Here is a 9,934-nt window from a genome sequence, read left to right on the forward strand (position 1 = left end):
CTAGATGGGATATAAAAGTTTATTAATTTGATTTTTCAAAAGAAGAGCTAGCTAATAATTTACTCTGTATACCAGGCTAAGTGATAATATATATGTGATAAATGTTATCCTACTCTTTCTAAAATAATATGTAAGTTACTCTTTTTGACGTGTCATAATCTAATGAGTGTTTATTTATCTTAATTTTTTAATAGAATTTGTTAGGTGACTAATTTATCTAATAAAATAAAAAATAAAAAAATTAATTTTGGGTCATTAAAATTTGTTGAAAATTTAACAAAATATTTAAAAAATGTTATATATTACTCTTTTATTTTTCACACAAAATCTCTTATTTCTAACAAAAATTAAATAAAAATCTAGACCTTAATAAAAAATAATTACAAACTAGCTACATTAATTTTTAAAAAACAAGATATAAAGTATTTTAATTTTTTTTCATATAATTCAAAACCAAATTGTATAGAATAAATTTTCAAATTTAAAGATCTACTTGACACGATAAACTTTATTTTCAAATTGAAAATTTTCACGGTGACACTAATTTGTGTTTCTATTTTTAATTTGTCACATCAATATTTTAGTTTAGAATTCAGTTAATATAATTTTTTTTAAATTAATATGTAATAAATATATAACAAATATATTAAAACAAACATCGAATTAAAATGTGACACATCAAAGAGGGTAACTTACATGTTACTTTAAAAAAGGTAGGGTAGCATTCACCTATATATATATATATAATTAATTTTAAATACACTAGTTTAAAAAATTATTTAAATATATAAATCTAATAATTAACTAATAACTCTTTATATTGTCAATGTATTAAAATTAAATTCTAATTATATTACTATTTTTTTTATAATATATATATATATATATATATATATATATATATATATATATATATATATATATATATATATATATTATGTGAAAATTAAATTTTTATACTTAAATAATTTAACGTTTTCAGATAGCTTTATCAAATAAATTATTTATACAAATTATCAACTAAATTTTCCTTACTACTAGTTGTAAAATTATCAGTTTCTTTTTGTATTTTTTATCAGAGAAAAATATACGAGTTTCTAAACTTTATAAGAAGTGTAAATAATATAAATGGGGACATTGATATTTTTCCATTTTTCTTGATATAACTAAAGTAGCTAGACCTCTCTATGGCCAGCCATTGGTCGATTGGCCCATAGAAAAGTTGAGAATCAATAATCTAAGATCGATTTGATTTTTCAATGACTCCTTCCTACAATATCTAGTTGCCAATGCAAAATAATATTCCTTAAGTCTTGTCACTTTTTGAATTATTCTACACATCTTTTGCTTTTGATGATGGCCCTCACAGTTGAACAACAAGATGGTTATAAACTATGCATGTCCTTGCCCTAATACCTGCTAAGAGAAATTTCAATTATTTTTTAATTTTTCATGAATCATATGATAATGTTTGTTTTAATTTCGTTTTTGTTCTAGCTATGACTCTAGCCTACATGTTATAGAGGTTAGCATGCATTGTCTTATGTTCAAATTAAATACCTTTTAAGCTAACTTTTTTTGTTGTGCATGTTTTTTGTGATTACATTTTTGAGTCCTTAAAAGGTTTTTCTGACACAAGGGAGAAAGGGTTTTCTGAATATATCAAAGTTTCTGCTTTTAGCTATTTACTATGTGTGAGGGTGATGCCAAGTGTATATACCACCACAATTTTTTTTTTCTTTTTTTGGACTTGTGTGCCACATGTTATATGTATAACTGAATTGAATTTTGTGGTGTTTCTAAAAAAAAAAAAATGATATTTGCATATAATATAAACAATATTATTTAGAATTAATTAAGGTACTAAATAAATATTATGCCAAAATTTAAGAGTAACGTTATATAATTAACAAAATTTTTATTATTTTTGTAACGTTTAGCTAATATTAAATTCTAATAATATAAAAATAAAATATTAGTTTAAAATATTGACTAATATTAATAAAAATGATTGTTTCTAACATTTTTTTTACAAATATGTGAAATCTAAAATCTACTACCACAGTAGAGAGAGAGAGAGAGAGATGCATAGATTGACTATATTTATTTACAGTAAAATAGATTTCAGGTCTAGTGAGAGTGCAATATTGTAATGTACTAACAATAGATCTATAATATGATAGATTATGAAAAATTTCAGCACCAAATTGAAATATTTTTTTTGATGATATCATAGGAGCTGAGACTGAGTTAGCATCTTGCATGCCAGCTCTAAAAAGTAATTTATGAATGTATTTAATTTGATAAAGGTGATAAGTGCTTGAATCTAATTTAAAAGCTTCTACTTCCAGAAAATAATTAGAATTCTAAAATGTTTGAAAGAGAAAATAGTGTGTAATTTTGACATAAGAGATACAATAAGTTTAGAATTGTTATACGTGATAAGAATGTCATAAACATATACTAAAATATAGATATGAAAAGTAGAAGATTGAAAAAAGAATAATGAAGGGTCAGATCTAATACTTTTGAAGGCAAATTGAAAAAGAGTTGATGCTAAAATTACATACCAGGTCATAGAAGCCTATTTTAGGCCATAAATTGTCTTATTTAATCTACAAGCATGTGAAGAATTAGCATATATAAATCATGAAGGTTGTATAATATAATCAATTTTATTTAATTTGCTATTTAAAAAAGTATTGTCAAAATCATATTGCTGAACTAACCAATTTAAAGATATGGCAATAGTGAGTATAACCCAAATAATTGTAGAATTAATTATTAAACTAAACATTTTCGTAAAATCAACAATTCCAATATGATGGTTTCCCAAAGCAACTAACCTAGCTTTATATCGTTTGACCTCACCAAAAGAGGATCATTTGGTAGCAAAGACTTATTTAAAACCAAGAATAGTGTTATTTGATGGAAGATTTACAATATCTCTAGTTCGAGTTAAGTCCCATTTTGGTCTTTGAGATTGACAAGTTGCACTGATTTAGTTCTTCAGATCCCGATAAAACTAAATTAGTCCTCCAGATTCGAAAAAGTGCACTACGTTAGTCCTTGTCCTATTTTCTGTCACCGGAGCACTAACGCCGTTAGTGACATGGCCAAATGTTGCCACACTGGACACACTAACGGTTAGATGACGTGGCTTAAAAATTTGATTAGTTCCAATTTAGTCCTTATCCCCTTTTTAAAACCTAAATTCATCCCGTGACTTCATCATCTTCTTCTTCTTCCCATTTCTTTCTGATTCTTCGTTTCCTACTCCCTTCCGAGTTTAGCATCATGATTGCAAGTAGGAGCCAGAGTTCTATGCGGTCTAACATAAGGAGTTCCAGTCGAAGTAGAGCATCGAGTGTTCTACAGTGGTGTAGGTGTGGGTGCCGTCCTGTTCTTCGGTAGTCCACAACAGAGGCTAACCCTAACAAGCCATTCTTTGGGTGCCCTAACTACAATGTTAATGGTAAGAGGTGGTGTGATTTGTTTGTCTGGGCTGACATTGGAGAAGAAGACCTCGAAGAAAGGGTAATTTCTACTGTGGATGGTGACCAAGCTAGGGTGGATTTGGCTTGGAGAGTTGGGAAATTAGAGGCTGAAGTTAAAATCCAAAAAATGTACATTTTATTTTTGGCTTTGTTTATAGTGTTTGTTGCTGGTTTCATGTTGGTAGTTAAAGCTTGAAGATGATTTTGTTTTACTATGGTCAGGGTTAATGTGTAATAGAAGAAAGAAAAAGTCTCCTTCTCAAATTTTCAAGTTGTTAGTCATTGCATAAATGTAAAGCAAGTTGTTTTCTGTCATCCAATGAAATTGTTAAAAAAAATTAAAAAAAAGAAATCTAAAATAGCATAATTAAAGATGGAACCAATTGTCATAATAATAATAATAATAATAATAATAATAATAATATGTTACCATATCAATAAGTTTCAACAAAAGTAACAATACCCCTGCCATATTAATGATAACTCTTCCAGAAAAGTAAATACTAGTCCTAAATCCAAAATACACCCATGCTAAAGGACAGTGAATGCTATCATTGTTATATTGTATCCAAATATATAAGCAGCCTACTACTATAAATTCAGGCCACATTACAAAAAAGTATGATTCACAAAAAGATTCACAGTATCATCCAAAATAGGCTGCACAGATCAAATACATCTTCATTTCTTCTTTTTCGGTGGCTTGAAGCCAGGTGTTGGGACAAATTTCAAGAAGTTGGCCAGTCTGAAAGATGTGGCTGAACTTGCTCCTTGTAATGGATCCATAGTGACCGATCCTGATGGTGGTGGTGAGGACCTCCTTCTGGTCTGCAATTTGGATGGCCTCGCAGGTAGATCCTGTATCATTTAAATAGGATATAAATTTAGTTGAATGTGCACAACAATATTAATATGGTTTGTAAAACTAAATGCAACTATCTGTTGATTATGTTGTGACTGTTGTGCATCTGAGTAGTTTGGTTGGGAGAGGTCGATCTCAACCACCTGGGCATCAACCAGTGTAGGTGCCTGAGCAGGTGCTTCTGGAGGAGCATGAGTAGGTGCAGCTGGAGGAGCTTGAGTAGGTGCATGAACAGCATTTCCTTGTGCATTGGATTTTGTCTTATCAGCAGCGATAGCTGCAGCTGCAGCAGCAAGAGCTTGAGCAACATCAGCTGCTCTCTTTTTTGGACAACCCCTCTTTGTATGTCCCTTCTGTAGGGAGTATCTGCAAGTAAAGGATTTAAGTTGTCTCTTTAGAGTCCCAGTCATCTTAAATTTCTTGCTTCCTCCATTACCTTCATCTGCATCCTTTCTCCTTTTCTTTGTAAGTGGTCCGATCTTCTTCTTATTCTTTGGAGCTTATGGCCTATTCTGCTCAGATTCCTCCCAAAGAGATTGTCCAAAAAATGGATTTATATAATGTGCATACGTGTCTCTATATGCGTCCATGGTGAGCCACTTATGACAGAAATCTTCAGGTTTCTTATTCACTCTTGTAAGAGCCGCACACGCATGCACACAGGGCATTCTTGAAGTAATTAACAAAGTAATGTGTTATTAAAGTATTCAATTATTCGCAAATAAAAAGGATCTAAAGGCTAGTTAATTACGTATTAACATCCAAAATTGACATGTGCACAGTCGCTTGCCCAAATCCACTACCATGTTAGTTGGATGACCATGCACTTCAAACTTCTCATACTCATCATCTCTAGTCCAGATTGGCATCCAACTTTTAGACTCCTTCCTGATCTTGTCCAACCTACTTTGAACCACTGGTGGTAGCTTCCCCACATGGTTGGCTAGCTTAACTTTCTTTTTAGCGATTGTTCTCATGACAAACATTCTGACCTCCTCAAGTAGCATGATGATTGGCTTGGCCCTTGCTTCTTTAATTCTTGCATTAAAGGTCTCACATGCGTTATTGCAGATATTATCAAGTTTAGGAGCATGACTAAATGCAGACTTTGTCCAGGAGTCCCTAGGCCACTTATTCAAGTAATTCTTTGGGCTTTGGATTTGCTTTAGGCTTTGACACAGAATTCGGGTTGGGCTTGGGCTTGGAGGTATTCTTTAGGTTTTTCTTGGCCTTGGAGGAGGATGTAGTATTGGATTTCGAATTTGGGTTGGCCTTTGAATTGTGTTTAGTTTTTGGGGTAACTGGAGGAGTCTTGCTAAGAGGCTTTGCAGTAGTAGCTTGGCTAGGATTAGATTTGGATGTGGTAGTGGGATTTTTTTTTGGGTTTTGGTTATTAGCACCAGGATCTGTTGGTTCTGTGCTCTTGGGTGGTGAGTGATAAACCCCATTTGTAGGGTTTATTTTGTGTTTAATTTAGGAGATTTTATGATCTTTTACCCATATTTATTCAATAAAATAGCATGATTTCATGATTGTCTCTCAATTTGTGCTTAAGTGTGAAAACATGCTTTCTAGGTCCTTAATTAGCTAAATTTAATTCACCTTTGATTCCACTAGATGCCTTGATTTGTTTGTTAAGTGATTTCAGGTTGAAAAGGCTAGGAATAGATCAAGGGAGTGAAGAGAAAATCATGCAAAATGGAGAACACATGGAAAAAGCCAAAGAATTGAGAAACATCATCCACGCGCACGGTACGCGCACTGTACGCGTACGCGCCGGTCTCCGCACGTGATTTTCTTAAATAAAAAACGTGCCCAGCGATTTTTGAGAGCTGTGGGGCCCAATTTACAACCAACTTTGGCGCCAAAATGCATAAAAGGACCAAGGATTGAAGGGGAATCAGGATTCACTCATTTTTTACTCATTCACACACATTAGGATTAGTTTTAGTTAGTTTTAGAGAGAGAATCTCTCACTTCTCTCTAGGATTAGAATTAGGTTTTAGATCTAGATCTACTTCTTCTCCTCTTCTAATTTTCCTTTTTCTTCCCTAATTGCTCTCTTGTAGTTGTAGAATTCTTCTTCTCTTGTAATTTCTTTGTATTGTTAGTTGTAGTTTATGAACTTTCTTTTGTAGATCTACATTTCTCCTTCAATGCAATTTGTAAGTTCTTTGTTGTTTCATAATTGTTTTGCCTTTCTATTGTTAATCTCTTGCTTTTGTAGTTGTAGATTCCTTTAATTCTTGCAATTAATAATGTTTACCTTTAATGCCTTCTATGTGTTTGTTGAAATGCCTCTTCTAGATATGAGTTAGATTTTGTTTCTCTTGGCCTAGGTAGAGTAATTAGTAACGCTTGAGTTATCTAATTCCTTTGTTGATTGATAATTAGAAGTTGCTAATTGATTTGGATACCACTAAAGCTAGTCTTTCCCTTGGGAGTTGGCTAGGACTTGTGGAATTAAGTTAATTCATCCACTTGACTTTTCTCCATGATTAGAGATTAACTAAGTGGTAGCAATGGACAATTTTGGTCACAATTGAGGAGGATAACTAGGATAGGACTTCTAGTTCTCATATCTTGCTAAGAGCTTTATTAGTTGTTAGTTTATTTTCTTTGCCATTTATATTTCTTGCCTATTATCCCCAAAACCCCAAAATACATCTCATAACCAATAACAAGGACACTTTATTGTAATTCCTAGGGAGAACAACCCGAGGTTCAATACTTCGGTTTATAAATTTAGGGGTTTGTACTAGTGACAAACAAATTTTTGTATGAAAGGATTATTGTTGGTTTAGAAACTATACTTGCAACGAGAATTCATTTGTGAATTCTAAACCACACAAAAATCCATTCATCAGTGAGGTATTATGCATTGGTTCATTGTTGTTAGAGAATGGAGTCTCATCATCAGCAGGGGCAGTGGGTATATTAGTTTGGTTTGAATCTTTTCTGGTAAGGGTTCATTGTCGGGTTCATCACTAACCACTCTAAGCTCATCATGGTCACCCTCAACATAAACAGCAATTTCATTCCCCTCAACAATTTCTGGTGATGAAACTGCATGTTCAAAGTAAACATCAACCAACCTATCATTCTTTTCAGCCATGAAACTCATCTCTTTCAACTCATCATCAGAATTCAGAGCTCTTAAACCACTGTCTAAACTCCTCCCCGGTACATGCCACCAACATTCTCCTAGCTTATCATATCCTAGTTCTTTATAATAATTTCTCACCCAAAATACATCTAAAGTATCTACATCAATGTCACCAACGCATGCCTTCTTATCAGGAGAATATATAGTCATTCCTTTTTCATCTTTCTGAAACTTTTCCCTATGGTGGAACATAATATCTAACTGCACATCCATCTGCATGATTCAAACAAATTTATTTTCATCACTAGTTCCACACAATGATCACTTTAAGATAGTTTTCATCAACTACATTCATACATGACAGAGAGATATATCAAAATAAAATACAGTTATCCACTATCGGAACAGAGCATGAAGACAAACCCCTAAAAACAATGCCACACAACATCGAAATAAAACCCTAGCACAAAATCAACTACAAACCTTACACTACAAGAAAAACACCCATTCAGGTACACTTGAAAAGTGTAGCCAAAAGTGAAAAAAAATGATGCCTTAGGCTACGGCTACGCTTTTTGGGCTACGGCTACGCTTTTTGAGGTGATTCCTATTCGACCGTTGCCTATTCTCAAAGGCTACGCTTTTCTCCACCAAGGACTACGCTTTTGGCGTTTGGGAATAGGCTACGCTTTTCAAGTGATGCTGTCCAGGATCAAAGGCTACGCTTTTCAGCTTTCATTTTTCCAGAATAGGCTACGCTTTTCAACACTACTACATCACTTGTAAAGCGTAGCCACATTGTATACCATAGCTACTTTTTATAAGCGTAGCCTTAGATCCATCTTTTTTTTTATATACTATAGCTACTGTATATAAGTGTAGCCTTAGGTCCCTCATTGTTTTTTTTTATTTTCTATATATATATATTCTAATAATTTTTTTTCTAAAACCTAATATTTAGTAATATGATTATATAATCCTATTTTTTTTAATTAAATTAGTCAAAAATTATAAAATAAAAATAAATACATAATAATACCGTACAATATTCTTTAAATAATAAAAATTATCCTTTAACAAAATATATTTATAATGAACTAAAAATATTGGGATGATCATAAATGAGTATTCATACATCTCACACTAAATTAAACATACCCATATCAAAATATACATTAGACCACTTATAATTTACTACTAATAAACTATAAAAAACCAAAATATTGTATCCTACATAAGTATCTTCTAATAAAAATTATTAACCTTCTGATAGAAGAGAAAAAAATCTTGTTCTTTAAATATCTTGTTCAACGGAAGATCGTATTTGGGAGATTTCTGGTTCTTCATCTGCCTCAAATCCCACATACCTGGGAATTCCATTTCATCGTCTTTGGAAATGATATTTTAGAAATAGTAGCAGGCAAATCTTCAGACAGAACCTAACAAGAGTATAATTAATAATCAGCAATGACATTTTCTTACAAAGTGTAATAAAGTAATAAACACAAATAAATCATAGATGAATACATGAGCCAGTGGTATGAACATATCCTTGTGTATATCTCAAGGGAATTAGCCTGAAATTTTCCTTTTTAGAGTTTTTTAGTCCTCGCTCATTCTATGAATAAGGATACTTCTTTATAAACCTTATACAAATCTAATGCTCCCCCTAACATCAAGTCTTTTATTTAAACTGCAGTACACAATTGTATTAATTATAACACTTAACAATAAAGACAAGTTCCCTAATAAACTACACAAGATTATTTCCCCTCACATATGTGTAATGTCTAGTGCTTACTCAGAAATTGTATGACACTTGTTCTTCCCTTGTTCTGATGCATTTCCTTATGGAAATGAGGAAACACATTTTTTGGTATTTTATGTTGTGTGTCCTGGCTCTGTGGTCCGGATCTTAAGGGTTGAATTTCTTGGGCATTTTGCTTCAATTTGTTTGAAAAGTTCAGTTGACTCTAAATCATTTTGAAATTATTTTGTTAAATGTGTTACTATATGGAATTATATATGTGGTCTAGAATCAAAGCTACCTGTAGGTTTAAGGAAAAAGCCACATAAATATTTGATATATTATATTAACCATGGAACTTGCATCCTCGGGAAAAAAAAAACATTAAACAAACATAGACGGCAAGATTTTTTAAGGACAATGAATAGAAAAACCTCTAAAGAATATCTTGAAAGCTTCACACGAGCATAAACATATTCTGTTTTTTCTGCAATGTCAAGAAGCAAAAGTAGCATATTAGCAGGAAAACTGACTGGAAATTTAAATTGGGAGAGAAAGCATAATCTAATAGCATAAAGTTTCCTTTCCATAAAAGCAGCAAATGATGATGCATCAAGCCAATTAATTTTTCTGCATTATGAACTAGTGGCTATGCAAATGTATCGTCACGAAACCACTTATCACAAAGCGTGAATTACCATAAGTCTATTTTTTGCCTTGTG

The 9,934-nt window shown here is 32.1% G+C and overlaps 1 long non-coding RNA gene across 1 annotated transcript; it reads right to left on the reverse strand.

The window, feature by feature from the left end:
• Positions 1-8,531: 8,531 nt before the first annotated feature.
• Positions 8,532-9,705, reverse strand: LOC112747240 (uncharacterized). The gene is made up of 2 exons (XR_003174846.3): positions 9,647-9,705; positions 8,532-8,904 (listed from the first exon to the last, which is right to left on the reverse strand). It is a non-coding gene; the product is annotated as an uncharacterized lncRNA (long non-coding RNA).
• Between the last annotated feature and the right edge of the window lie 229 nt (positions 9,706-9,934).

Source organism: Arachis hypogaea, chromosome 15 (genome assembly GCF_003086295.3).
Source record: "Arachis hypogaea cultivar Tifrunner chromosome 15, arahy.Tifrunner.gnm2.J5K5, whole genome shotgun sequence".
In the NCBI taxonomy this organism is placed as follows: Eukaryota; Viridiplantae; Streptophyta; class Magnoliopsida; order Fabales; family Fabaceae; genus Arachis; species Arachis hypogaea.